Source organism: Pinus tabuliformis, chromosome Q (genome assembly GCF_031772625.1).
Source record: "Pinus tabuliformis cultivar Carrire ecotype Pingquan chromosome Q, CPIR1, whole genome shotgun sequence".
In the NCBI taxonomy this organism is placed as follows: domain Eukaryota; kingdom Viridiplantae; phylum Streptophyta; class Pinopsida; order Pinales; family Pinaceae; genus Pinus; species Pinus tabuliformis.
The window spans coordinates 208,337,443-208,351,944 of record NC_142296.1 but is presented as its reverse complement, the minus strand read 5'-3'; positions in this window follow the sequence as shown (position 1 = coordinate 208,351,944).

Below are 14,502 nucleotides of genomic sequence, written 5' to 3'. Positions count from 1 at the left end.
TCCAATCTCAATTGGGAATTTGAATTCTCTGCATGCATGAGTTAATTTAGGTTGATTGATTAGTTAACTGGATGATTACTCAGTGTGAAAAAAGTTACACACCCTTGTCACTCAGTGTGAAAAATAGTTGCACACCCTTGATTGAACCTCCACTAGTTCTACCCACAATGAGAACTAGTTACACTGACAATAAATCAAATTAACTGAAATAGATTGCTACAAATTAGCAATAAATCAGGTAGAACTGAACTCAAGTGTCTCCAACTTGAATTTACTGAGTTAACTGAGTGATAATATCCATGACACCTCGGTTAACTACCTCCAAGTATTTTACTTAAATTGAAATTTGAATTTCTCCTAATTTCAAGGGAAAATTAAATTATGAATTTATTGCTGCATTTTCAACACTTCGTCTTAGCAAGAAAGGGATTGACATATACCCTGATCTAGCACATTTGGAATGTATTGCATGCAACACTTCTCTATGTTGTTGATGTTACTGCAACATATGCAACTGATAACCATAAAAAAAAATTGAATCAATTGTGTTTGAAACTGTCTACTAGAAAAACTGTGCTGCTACTGAGCCTCCTGCTATGTTGTCAACAATTATCTGCACTCCTCAGTATATGACTGACATTGATTCTCTTGGTATTGAATGTTATGGGCCCCTATAGCAAGGTCATGGTCCATGAGACAAACACACCTTGATGGACCCTGTTGTTAATCAGTATTTTGTCACACCTCCTGCACTTCTCTGTGACATACCCTGAAGTTCCCGAAACATGACCATCATGCAGTGTACTCATTCATATATGCAGCTCAGATCCTCCCTAATAAATTAATTGGAAAATGCCTTCAGATTCCCCTTAAGGAAATAACTCTAAAACCCTAATTTGAGAATCATCGCTCTTATGAGACTAAAAACCACGATGGTCGCCTGTTGCATTATACTCGACCCACGATGGCATCGCTCTGTTTACTTGTATACCCACAATGATCCCAAAAAGGAAATTTTCTCAAAGAGGATGAGAAGCTTCGTGATCTAGAAGCTTCCAGAGCGGCGAGTTGGAGGTTGTCCAGTGTAGATGAGGTCGAGTTCTCCCAACTTGGCCTCTTGGTCTTATCCCTATGAGCTAGCTCCTTGAGATGAGAGCCTACTCCTATCTTTGGAGAGATCCTAAATCCCTTTCCCTGCCTATATATTCATCATCTCCCATTCCCAAATGGTTGGTCTGGTTGGTCTATGTCTATTTGCACCCTTATGCTAAGATTGCGCCTATATGCTACTCATTTGGCTTGGAGAAGGGGTGATTGGAGAGCTTAGCTTGGAATTGGACATTAATTTAAGGACAACCTATCAACATCAAGGCTTGGTTGTATGCTTCCCCTTATTTACTATTAATATACAATTGTTGGTTCATTTTCCATTGATGTGTATGCTCATATATCATCTATCTTAACATTCTTTGATCAATTAAGTAGGTTGCTTTTGAATATGTTATTTGTATTTGTATGCCTTGTTGTGTCTTGATCTCTTGTGTAGGTTCATAAATGCTGTGATCAGTAGGAACGAGCCCGCGACACAAGTGATTCAAGATCTTCAACAAAGGATGACTTGATAGCATCAGAACAAGGTAGGCCATCTTCTTCATCTCTTTTGTCAATATGAACTTAGGAAAGTGTCTAGTAGATTGTCATGTAGGTTTCTAGTCCCACTCATTGGGCTAAAGGGATCATCTCTATCCGCGGAGAGGATTTGCCTAGACAATAAAATGGCAACTCCACTGGGGAGCGTAAAATCCTTTCCATTCAATCCTTCACCTTGTTTTTATGATGAGTTTGACCAATTGTCCATTCCTAGACTTGTTTGCTTGTCTGTAACTATTTTCACTTTCTGGTAATTGCTTGAAGGTTCTTAATTTGTGCTTCTCTTGAAGATTTTTTGTTTTTTCTTTATCTTTCTCGACCATCGTGGTTTTGTCCTTGACAATCGTGATGACATCGCAGATATGTTGATTACAGTAGCGATGATCGTTGCTTTTCTTTTAATAGGTGCGATGATATCAGAGGTTAAAGAAAATTAGGGTTTGTCTTCTTGTTTTCAGTATTTTGCCTTGTGTAAGTGGCTTACCAGTGTGATTTTAGTGTCCTTGTCTTGCTTCACATGTTTCTCTGATTTCAATTACTTCTTGATTTGGTTTAAGTGTATTTGAAGCTTGATTCACTTTCTAGGGTTTCTAGGTCACCCTTCATTCACCCATTGGTCTACTCTTCAGAGATAATTACCCTTGTTCAAAGAGTCTTTTTGTGTTTGGACGTCTTTTGCAAATCACTTTTGGTTCTTGGGTAGTAAGTTGTTTTCATTAGTGTCGAATTGAGTGGATGCTTTGAAATTCACTTTAGTTCCATTTGGCAAGAAATAGATTACAAAATTGTTTGTTTCAATTGAACTAAAAGGAAGTATTTTCTTTGAATGTTGTGTTTCGAAAATCGAAAGCGAAAGTGTTTATCTTTTAAGTAGTTTTCGAAACATTTGTTGAATTCAAAATCATTAATGTGAAAGAGATTTTCATGATTAGTGATTTGTTTGCATTATCTTTTTTCTTTTTGCACTAGTTTGCATTTATTGCATCTTTAGTGAAAAGGAAAAGATTGTTATTTCTATGGCATTGCATTTAGAATTGGAAAATTTTCATTGATGCATTGTTGCTTGTTTGATGCATGATTTGGGTGTTTCTCTTCCCTAAATAGGTATCCTTCATCGAATGAAAGGATTTAAATTTCATCATTTAGCTACATTTTAGGAACATGTGACATCGTTAAGGCCTTGAAATCGAAACATAATTTCAAGATTAAATTTAAAATCTATCAATTAATCTAAGGAGCATTTGAAACATTAATGCTCATACTTAGTGGTCTAGGCTAGAGACGTATTCCAGCATCTATAAATCTCAATAGCTGTCATTCACTCTTGCATTAGACAGTGCTAGCATGGACTTGTGCTCACTGTACCGTTGAGTATATCAAGGGAGACCCTCTTAGGTTGCAAACCTTTATCCATAGGAAGCATAGTCTTCTGCCATGTAAATATGATACACTGAAAACAACATTCAGGGAGATTTCCCGCACGTACACCAAGTCCTTAGTAAATTTATTTGCTAAGGTTTATATTGCAGTTCACGGTTACTTGGTAATCCCTTTTGCCTAGAGTATCCTAAGTAGTCATTTCGATCTTATCTGACTCCCTAAAATTGAAAAGATCTTCGAGTACATGTCCTTTCAAAACCAACGAAAGTGATTAGAGTCACCTTTTCGTCCTTTTCTCGACTCTTCAAACATGAAAAGGCAAATTTTTTGTTTCAAATTCTAAAATTAATTGATGGCAAAACAACATCCTTCATGTGGAAATACTCCTTAGTAGATCTTAGGTTGATACCGATGCCAACATTTCCTGAGTTTACCAGTCAAGGAAACCGCTCTGACGGGAATCCTAGTCCTTTTCCTTCTTTTGGAAATACTGGTGCTCCTTATATGCAAACGTTGTCCCTTCCTGGATTGACCATTGGTCTTCCAGTTTGGGTTTTTTCAACCTCAGTGGTTCCGAGTGTCCAAATTTCTTTTCAATCGAGTTCTCCTCCACATGAACAACATCAACTTCAAGTTGATCCTAAAGTTGACCCCTTGCCTTCTTTGCCTATTTCTTCACCCCATTCTTCCTCTTCGCCTAGTGAAAGTATAGATTCTAGTAACCAGGAAGCTAAGAAGAAGAAGATTAGGATGAAGAAGAAGAAGCAAAATAAGCAAGGGGGCAACCAAGTAGTCATTGCTACAGATGCAACTGATGTAGAGAAATCTTCCAACCAGCCCTAGAAAGTAAAATTCCCTTGCATGTTATGTAAGGTTGACCACCTTCTTTGGAATTGTCCTGGTATTCCTAAGGTCTTAGAAGTGTGGTCCACAGGTTCACATCAACCTTTGTCATCAACCTTTGGTGATCATGCTGGTGATAAACCCTCAACTAGTAACAATAAATCTCATGGGAAAAAGGGAAGGGTCAAATTTCCCTATAATTTGTTTGAAGGTAATCATCCCATTCACCTTTGTCCTCTTATGGATGAAGCTTCCAAAGAGTTGGAAAACCTTACAGCTTCTCAACCTTGTCTTTTGACTAGTTATTGAAATCTTTCCCCGGATCCTTTACTAGTTGATCCAACGATTGATCAAAAGTCATCTTTGGTCAACCCTACTCTCTCTAAATGTGAGTCTCCTGAGTTTGTTCTTGACCAAGCATTGGTTGAGAAAACAGTAGACTTGGCTCCATCTTCAGTTAACCGTACCTTTCTGGTAGAGTGTGAACCCCATACCGCTCAGGTTCTTCTGGTTTCCTTAGTTTCGAATGAACTGGAGGGAAATCCTCCTGTTCTGGAGGTACATGAGAGCATTTATCATGTTCCCATCGAGAAAGAGGGAAACTCTCACGTTCCTATGACACCCCCTCCAAGTAGTTTGGTCACTTCTTTTAATTAGAGTCGACTAGCAGGATTTCGCCTTCTGTCTTAGCTGCCTTTCTAGATTATAGTACAGGCTTACCATATGGCCATATCGAGCACAGTCATAGACGAGGGCGCATCAATTAGCATCCTGTCTTCAACTACTTGGAAAGATTTAGGCTCTCCTCAGCCTATCCCCGTCACCCATAATTTGTTATCTTTTAACAGAGGAACCAGTCAACCGTTAGGGATCCTTCCTAAGTTGCCTATTACTTTGGGAGGAAAGACTATCTATATAGACATGATGGTTGTCCAAGGCCCTTTAGATTTTAATCTACTCCTTGGCCGTGACTATGTTTATGTCATGGGAGCTCTTGTTTCCTCCCTCTTTTGAGTGATGTGTTTCCCGCATGAAGGAAGCATTGTGATCATTGATCAACTTACGTTCATTGGTCCTGAAACAACTCCCAATCAACCATCATCCCTAAATGGTTCTTATATGCAAGCGGTATCACCCCCGCCACAGGTTAATTACATGGCCACCTATTCCATGCCCACATCTACTGATGATCTAGTAGGTGATGTAGTACACCATGTACTGGGGGCATTGGAGCCTGATTTTTCATTTAGATCCCTGGACATGTATCCCTTCCAGAGTGTTGTTCTCCCATCTAATGAGAACCTCTTGGAAGCCATGGCCTCTTTTGGTTTGTGATGAAGGGTATGGAGCAGAGTTCCTTGTCCTGTGTCAAGCTCCTTAAAAAATGAAACAAGGGATATGAAGCAAAGTTCCTTGTCTTGTGTCAAGCTCTTTAAAAAATGAAACAAAGGATTATAAGGATAGTTCTTTTACTATGTCAACCTCTTTAAAAAATGAAATAGGTCCCATGAGCATAGTTCCTTTACTTGTGTCAGGCTTGTTAAAAAATGTAACAAATACCCTTCCAATTCAAGTCCTTGATTATATCTGGTAAAATCCCAGTCGATTCTTTCACTTGATCTCATATGTGAACCTTCATTCCATACACATAGGTGAATGAAATGAAGCTTGGTGGGCATGTACCTCAAATTGAGTCATTATGCTGGGGGCATGCAAACTCATCTCAAGCATAGTTTATCTTTGTTTCAAGCTTATGTAAAAATGAAACCAAACCCAAGCATAGTTTGTTTCTATTTCAAGCTTGTGTAAAAATATAACCAAACCCAAGCATAGTTTGTTTCTGTTTCAAGCTTGTGTAAAAATGAAACCAAGTCTAAGCATAGTTTGTTTCTATTTCAAGCTTGTGAAAAAATGAAATCATCCTCAAGTATACTCAAGCATAGTTTCTCTTGTTTCAAGCTTGTGTAAAAATGAAACTGTTTCGCTTTTACATATCATGATTGTTATTTTTATCAGTCGATTTTTGCGAGATGAGCCTTGGTTTTTTTCATTCCATCGTCACCATCTCTTTGGCTGATCATACGCTTTCACTTAGTTGTTTTACCCTTTCCTGAGGAACATCTGCAATGAGTGGTCTTATTAGCCAACCTCTTGACCATTACATGTTTTGAGCAGTTCCATCATGACCAGAACTAGTTGCTATCCTTTTATACCACTCGTTTCTCCACGTGGAGTCCCCTTTCAAATATTTTCAGACTCCAAAACTATGAAAATATTATCGAGTACTTATTATTTCGAACTCATTAAAGTAAATGAATTGATGTCACCTCAGTATAGGTTTACCCCTTTTTCGAGATAAGATTGACTCTTTACGAAAGAGGTATACCTTGGTCAATATGGTCAATAGGTTCTCTCAAATATTGTTTTCTACCTTTTCAGATTCGAGAGACAAATTATGAAAAGGGACCTGATGGAGTTTTCTTTTTCATCTCTTTTTCAAACTCTCTAAATATGAAAAAGATACCAAGTTATTCTTCCATCAGACTCGTTAAAATTTAAACAACGAAAGGCTTGTCACCACGACAAGCCTAAGTTTCTCCTTCCTAGGACTCGTAAAACTTACTAGGATGGATTCATCCGAAGCGTGAACTTATACGACAAGCATATGGTATCCTCTTCAAGATTGTGTAAAAATAAAGAGGTACTCACTAGAAGTAGTGGGGGGAAAAGTGAAAGTGAAACATCTCTTGTATGGGCAGTATGTTGCTCTTGAACATGGCACTCATTTGTTTCTTGTGTCGGGTTTGAGACATCCTCACTTTGTCACTTGTCCTTCCAGTTTTAGGAAATCAATTTTGCCTCTCATTTGATTATTCCACTTCGTCATTATGACCCTTGGTCCTATGTTGAGTCAAATGCTGCCACACTTCGGAGTCGTGTCACCGATATGTTCAAGTCGTGTCACCGATATGTTCAAGAGAAGTCCTATCTGCAGTCTATTATCTATACATTTTCTAAATCTTTGCTACAGTCTTGGATCCTACTCATTTCATTCCACTTTATTCCTTGTTTCGTGTCAATGATGGGGGACTTATTCTAAACCTCCTTCGACAGGTCACTTCCTGTCGGCTTCAACTCATTATCCAGGAAGATGACTTAGAAATTCCCTTTTAGTACCTTAGAGCTTGCATGCCTTAATGGAAATTTCTTCGCATCCAATGACAGGTTTTCACTATTGACCTTTGATCAAGTGACACCACGAGTGTTCTACTTCAGTTTATTTTTCACATTCACGGATTGTATTATCGTACCTTGAGAGTTATTATCATCATTGATGGTTTCTCTCGTTCATGTTAACGGTTCGAATCATTGGTCGGTAATCAGGCAGTTTTCTAGCATGTTTGACTTCAACACATTCATTCACATGTTAGAATTCATACTTTGATCGGATTGGGATGAAGCGTAAGACCCTAAGTTTTGTCTGATATGACTCAGGCTGCATGAAGTTGTGTTATTCATGATTGTACACATGTTTCTGCTTTACGGATGGTTGTGACCATACTGTGGGACTTTACATTTATGATGATCCTTCTATATTGGATGGTTGTGTCCATACTTTAGATCTTAGATTCACAGATGATCCTTCTCATTTGGATAGCTGCGCCCATGCCATGGATCCTTTCATATAGTCCTTATTATCCAGATGGCTGCGTCCATACCGTGGATTCATGTTTTTATATCAGATATGTATATGTGTCCTTGATTTGCAGGTCTCCTAACATTGTTTGTTCTCATCTTGAAAAATCTTGTAAAGCATCTCAGCCATCACTCTGTGTTCTGCCTTCATGCTTTAGGGGGCATCTATTACACATTATTTTGTCTCACCTCCTGCACTTCTCTATGACATACCCTGAAGTGCCCAAAACATGACCATCATTTAGCATACTCATTCATATATGCATCTCAGATCCTCCCTAATACATTTATTGGAAAATTCCTTGAGCTTCACCTGAAGGAAATAGCTCTAAAACCCTAATTCTGGAATCATCGCTCTTATGAGACTAAAAACCGTGATGGTCGCATGTTGCATTATAATCAACCGTGATGGAATCACTCTATTTAATTGTATACCCGTGATGATCCTAAAAAGGAAATTTTCCCAAAGAGTATGAGAAGCTTCGTGATCTAGAAGCTTCTAGAGCGGCGAGCTGGAGGTTTTTCAATGTAGATGAGGTCGAGTTCTCCCAACTTAGCCTCTTGGTATTATCCATATGAGCTACCTCCCTTATATGAGGGCCTACTCCTATATTTGGAGAGATCCTAACTCCCTTTCTCTGCCTATATATTCATCCTCTCCCATTCCTAAATGGCTGGTCTGGTTGGTCTATGTATATTTGCACCCTTTTGCTAAGATTGTGCCTATATTCTACTCATTTGGCTTGGAGGAGTGATTGGAGATCTTAGCTTGGACTTGAACATTCATTCAAGGAGAGCCTATCAACATCAAGGCTCAGTTGTATGATTCCCCTTCTTTTCTATTAATATACAACTATTGGTTCATTTTCCATTGATGTGTATGCTCATGTATCATCTATCTTAACATTCCTTGATCAATTAAGTAGGTTGATTTTGAATATGCTATTTGTATTTGTATGCCTTGTTGTGTCTTGATCTCTTGTGCAGGTGCATAAATGCTATGAGTAGTAGGAACGAGCCAGCGACGCAAGTGATTCAAGATCTTCAACAAAGGACGACTTGATAGCATCAGAACAAGGTAGGCCATCTTCTTCTTCTCTTTTTTCAATCATAACTTAGGAAAGTGTCTAGTAGAGTGTCACGTAGGTTGTTAGTACCACTCATTGGGCTAGAGGGATCATTTGTCTGCAAAGAAGATTTACCTAGACAACACCTGCCCAAATTTCTACAACTCTTGGTACTATGGCTCTACATCACTCGACTTCACTCCTGGAGGTATGGTTGCATGTTCTCCCTCTGCCCACTTGGCTCGAACTCTCCTCCTACTGGAGGTCTTTGCTTGATATTATTCATCATCATCCTCTTAGTCAGCCCAACTACCTATTAGCTGAGGCTTCCTCTTGAGAGCTAAATCATGTTCCCTCTCAACCACAACATCTCTAATCCATGCCTTTCTCCTCAAGGTTAGGCTTGCATCTTCCTCTAGTGCATACAGATTCTCATTGAACCCTAATCTTCTTCCCCTGTCCGGTGGCTATGTGTCTCAAGAAAGTCTTCCCTTTGTTGAATATCACATCGTAGCCACGGTCTTCAAACGCAGCTATAGAGACAATATTATTCTTTAGACCTAGAAAAAATATCACATCCTTGAGTCTGAGAGGGGTGCCTAACTCCCTTTGAAAGGTGACAAAACCGATCCTAGTCACACTATACCTTCCATCGTCCCCAAACTCAATGTTCATCTGGAGGTTTTCTCCTCCAATCCATTGAAAAATATTTGTTCCTTGTCATGTGGAATGAGGCATCACTATCCATGTACTATGATTTCCATGCATGCGATGAGAGTGAAGTTAAGCTTGAATTGTGAAGCCACAGCTTCACCTGTTGCTGCTACTGCAAGCTCCTTCTCTCTTTCCTTCTTCTGTGGACACTTCATGGCATAGTGCTTGAATTTATGGCAGTGAAAGCACTCGATTTTGGACAAGTATTTATGCGTTTCCTCTTGGATGGAATGAGCCTCAACTTGGGACTTCTTCCCCTTGGCCTTATTTCCCTTGCTGACTAATGCATATTCATCTTCCTGTTCTTTGGATGAGGTCCCATCTCTGGTGTTCTGCCTTACCTCCTCTTGTACCAAATTGGACCAAAGACATTCCCAATTTGGTAGCTTCACCCTCTCATATAAGGAATCCTAGTAGTTGTGCTAGCTATTGGGAAGGCCTATAAATGCTAGGCTTACCAAATTATCCTCTGCTACAATAACACCAATTTGACCAATTTCATCACGACATTGTGTGAACATTCTCAGGTACTGTGGTATTATGTCGCCCTTCTACATCTTGATATTATGAACCTTGTCCTTCAGTGCCAGCTTTCCGTGGTCACTATTGTTCTGGAAAAAATCTGTCAAGGCCTTCCACATTTCATATCGAGTCTCGTTCCCGTGGAAATTCGAGACAACATGGTCTCGAACTCCTTCCAATATCATCCTACTCGCTTTTTCTACACACTTCTTACATTATGCTAGATCTTGAGAATCAGATGTTGGAGGCTTCAGGATATCATTATCTATGAATTCCTCTAGCCCATTATCTTCCAACGTTGCCACCATCATGTCCATCAAATCAACATACTTTGAGCTACCCTCAAGGGCATACTCGAGTCTCAGTCCATAGAAACCCATCTTGCTAGCTCTGAAGAATTGATCCTGTAAATTCAATCAACGTGCAAATACAACTTCGAATTATCTTCTCTATTGTGATTCCTTCTCTGGTAACATCTAGAAATTTAATGTGTAGATTAAAAACTTCTCATGATATTTACTAGATCGCAAGACTTGAAGCTACTCTACTCATCTGCAGAAAGAAAAACGCAATCAAGAACAAAAATCATTAACATGCATCAAGTTTCAACACACATACACAGAGATTTATCTAGGGGAAAGAAACTGCTCAAAATCCCTTACTATATTTATTGCATTAATCAAAGAATCTGGATGAATACAATATGCCCTGCTCAAGCTTGAGCTCAACTTCCTATATCTTCTATCCTCTACCTAACTGACCGACCTTGGCCAATACTTAGCCAAAGTTTTGAGCCTATAAGCTCCTATTTCCTTGCGTCATTTGATGAGGAATTAGCCCCTATTAATTAGGGAAATTTCTCGTTTAGAATTGCACAATTCCTTTAGGCCCTTCTTGGACTTCATGCACCACCTGTACAAATTGGAAATTTCTACAACTAATAGTACATTTCCCTTCAAATACAATCTCAACTAGGAACTCAAATTCTTTGCATGCATGAGTTAATTTAGTCTGATTGATCAGTAAACTAGATGATTACTCAGTGTGAAAAAATTTGCACACCCTTGTTAGTCAATGTGAAAAAAGGTTACACACCCTTGACTGAAGCTCCACTAGTTCTACTAACAGTGAGAACTAGTTACACTGACAATAACTCAAATTAAATGAAATAGATTGCAATAAATTAGCAATCAATCATGTAGAAATGAAATCAAGTGTCCCCAGCTCGAATTTACTGAGTTAAATAAGTGATAAGAACCATGAAACCTCAGCTAACTACCTCCAAGTATTTTACTAAAATTGAAATTTGAATTTCTCCTAATGTAATCAAGGAAAAATTAAATTAGGAATTTCTTGTTGCATTTTCAACACTCCCTCTCAGCAAGAAATGGATTCACGTCTACCCTAATCTAGCACCTTTGGAATCTACTTCATGCAACACTTCTCTTTCTTTTTTTTCTGCTAGTGCAACATCTGCAACTAAGAAGCATAAAAAATAACAAAATGAATCAACTGTGTTTGCAACTATCTACTGGGAAAATTGTGTTGTTGCTGACTCTGCTACTGAGCTTCCTGCTCTATTCTCAACACTTCTCTGCACTCCTAAGTATCTGATTGACACTCATCCTCCTACTACTGAATATTGTGGGCCCCTATAGCAAGGTAGTGATCCATGAGACAAACACACCTCAATGGACCCTGACCAAATTTCTGCAACTCTTGGGACTAGGGCTCTACATCACTCCACCTCACTCCTGGATGTATAGTTGTATGAGATCCTTCAGCCCACTTGGCCTGAAATCTCCTCCTACTAGAGGTATCTTCTTGATCCTCTTCATCATCATCCTCCTGGTTAGCCCAACTGCCAACTGGCTAAGGCTTCCTCTTGGGAGCTAAAGCATGCTCCCTCTCAACCACAACATTTCTAATCTCGACCTTTCTCCTCAATGTTATGCATGCATCTTCCTCTAGTGCATACAGGTTATTGACTCAAACCCTGATTTTATTCAACTGTCCCTTGGCTATGTGTCTTAGGAAAGCCTTCCCCTTGCCGAATATCACATCGTAGCCATGGTCTTCCAACAAAGCTATGGATACAAGATTCTTCTTTAGAATCGGAACAAACATCACATCCTTGGGTCTGAGAGAGGAGCCTGACTCCCTCTGAAAGGTGACAATACCAATCCTAGTTGCACTGTACCTTCCGTTGTCTCCAAACTCAATGTTCATCTGGAGATATTTCTCCTTCAAGTCACTAAAATTTTATTTGTTCCCCGTCATGTGGAACGAGGCACCACTATCCAGGTACCAAATGCTCCCCATCACTGTGGTTGCCATGCATGCGATAAGAGTGAAGTAAATCTTGAAGTGTGAAGCCATAGTTTCACATGTTGTTGCTACTACATGCTCCTTCTTGCTTGCCTTCTTCTATGGACACTTAGTGGCATGGTTCCCGAATTCATGATAGTGAAAGCACTTGATTTTGGACAAGTTTTTTCCTTTCCCTCTTGGATGGAATGAGGCTCACCTTGGGACTTCTTCCCCTTGGCCTTCTTTCCCTTGTTGACTAATGCAAAGTCCTCTTCCTTCTTTAGATGAGATCCCATCTCTAGTGTTCTGCCTTATCTCCTCCTGTACCAAATCAGACCAAAGGCGTTCCTAATTTGGTAGCTTCTCCCTGCCATTTACCGAATCTTAGTAGCTATGCCAGCTCTTGGGAAGGCCTAGAAGTGTTAGGATTACTATATCATCCTCTGCTGCAGTAACACCAACTTGACCAAGTTCATCACGACATTGTGTGAACCTGCTCAGGTATTGTGGTATTGTGTCGCCCTTCTGCGTCTTGATATTTTGAACCTTGTCCTTTAGTGCCAACTTCCTGTGGTCACTATTGTTCTGGAACAAATCTATCAAGGCCTACCACATTGCATATGGAGTCTCTTTCCCGTGGAGATTCAAGACCATATGGTCTCGAAATCCCTCCAATATGTTCCTCCTCGCTTTTGTTACACACTTCTTCCATTTTGCTAGATCTTAAGCATCAGATGTTGGAGGCTTCAGGATATCATTATCTATGAATTCCTTTAGCCCATTATCTTCCAAAATTTCCTCCATCTCGTCCCTCTAATCAACATAATTCGAGCTACCCTCATTAGAGAACTTTTGAGGTCTAAAATGGGCCTCCTAAGAAAAATGTACAACCAAAATAAACTTTATTAGAACCAATAGGATTCAAGATGATGATGTCACCCATGGGGGATGATTCACCATTTTTGGGGTAAAAAAGTTAAAAGATTAAAAAATAATAAAATAATAAAACTACTTTTTCAACTTGTATTTTCAACTTATATCCCTAAGGTCTTACTCCAATTTCGAGCGAGAGTACTAGTTGGATGAAAAATTTAATTCCTCATCCAAGGAGTACCCATTTTTCACACTTTCGATGGACCCTGCTACATGAAAAATGAGAAATACATGAAAAACGTGATTGTAATCATATTTTTTCATGTATTTCTCATTTTTTGTGTAGCAGGGTCCATCAAAAGTATGCAACATGGGTACTCCTTGGATGAGGAATCAAATTATGCATCCAACAAGTGTTGTCGCTCGAAATTTAAGTAAACCCATAGGGAGTTAAGTTGAAAATATGAGTTGAAAAAATAGTTTTTTTCTTTTTTCCCTCTAAAATTTGATGATGTAATCTAATCTTATTTTATTATTTCCACTATTATTTTATAATTTCCTTAAGAGGCCCATTTTAGACCTCAAAATTCCCCTAATGCAAGGGCATACTCAAGTCTCAATCCAGAGAAAGCCATCCTACTAGCTCTGAAGAATTGATCCTGCAAATTTGATCTACTTGCAAAGACAACATCAAATTCTCTTCTCTATTATGATTCCTGCTCTTAAACCATGTAGAAATTTAATGTGTATATTCAAAATTTCAAATGAAATTTACTAAATCACAAGACTTGAAGCTACTATACTCATCTACGGAAAGAAAATCACAATCGTGAATCGAAATCATTAACATGCATCAAGATTCAACCCACATACATAGAGATTTATCTAGGGGAAAGAAACTGCTCAAAATCCCTTAATATTTGTATTGCATTAGTCAAATAATCTGGATGAATACAATATGCTCTGCTCAATCTTGAGCTCAACTTGCACCTATATCTTCTATCCTTTGCCTAACTGACCAACCAACCATAGCCAATACTTCGCTAAAATTTCGATCCTCCAAGCTCCTATTTTGTTGCGTTATTTGATGAGGAATTAGCCGCTATTAATTAGGGAAATTTCTCATTAAGAACTGCACAATTCCTTTAGGCCCTTCTTTGATTGCATGCACCACCTGTACAACTTAGAAAATTCTACAACTGATAGTACAATGCCCTTGAACTCTAATCTTAACTGGGAACTCGAAGTCTCTACATGCATGAGTTAATTTAGGCTAATTGATCAATTAAGTGGATGATTACTTAGTGTGAGAAAATTTACACACCCTTGTCACTTAGTGCGAAAAAAAGTTACACACCCTTGACTGAACCTCCACTAGTTCTATTAACAGTTAGAACTAATTACACTGACAATAACTTAGATTAACTGAAATATATTGCTACAAATT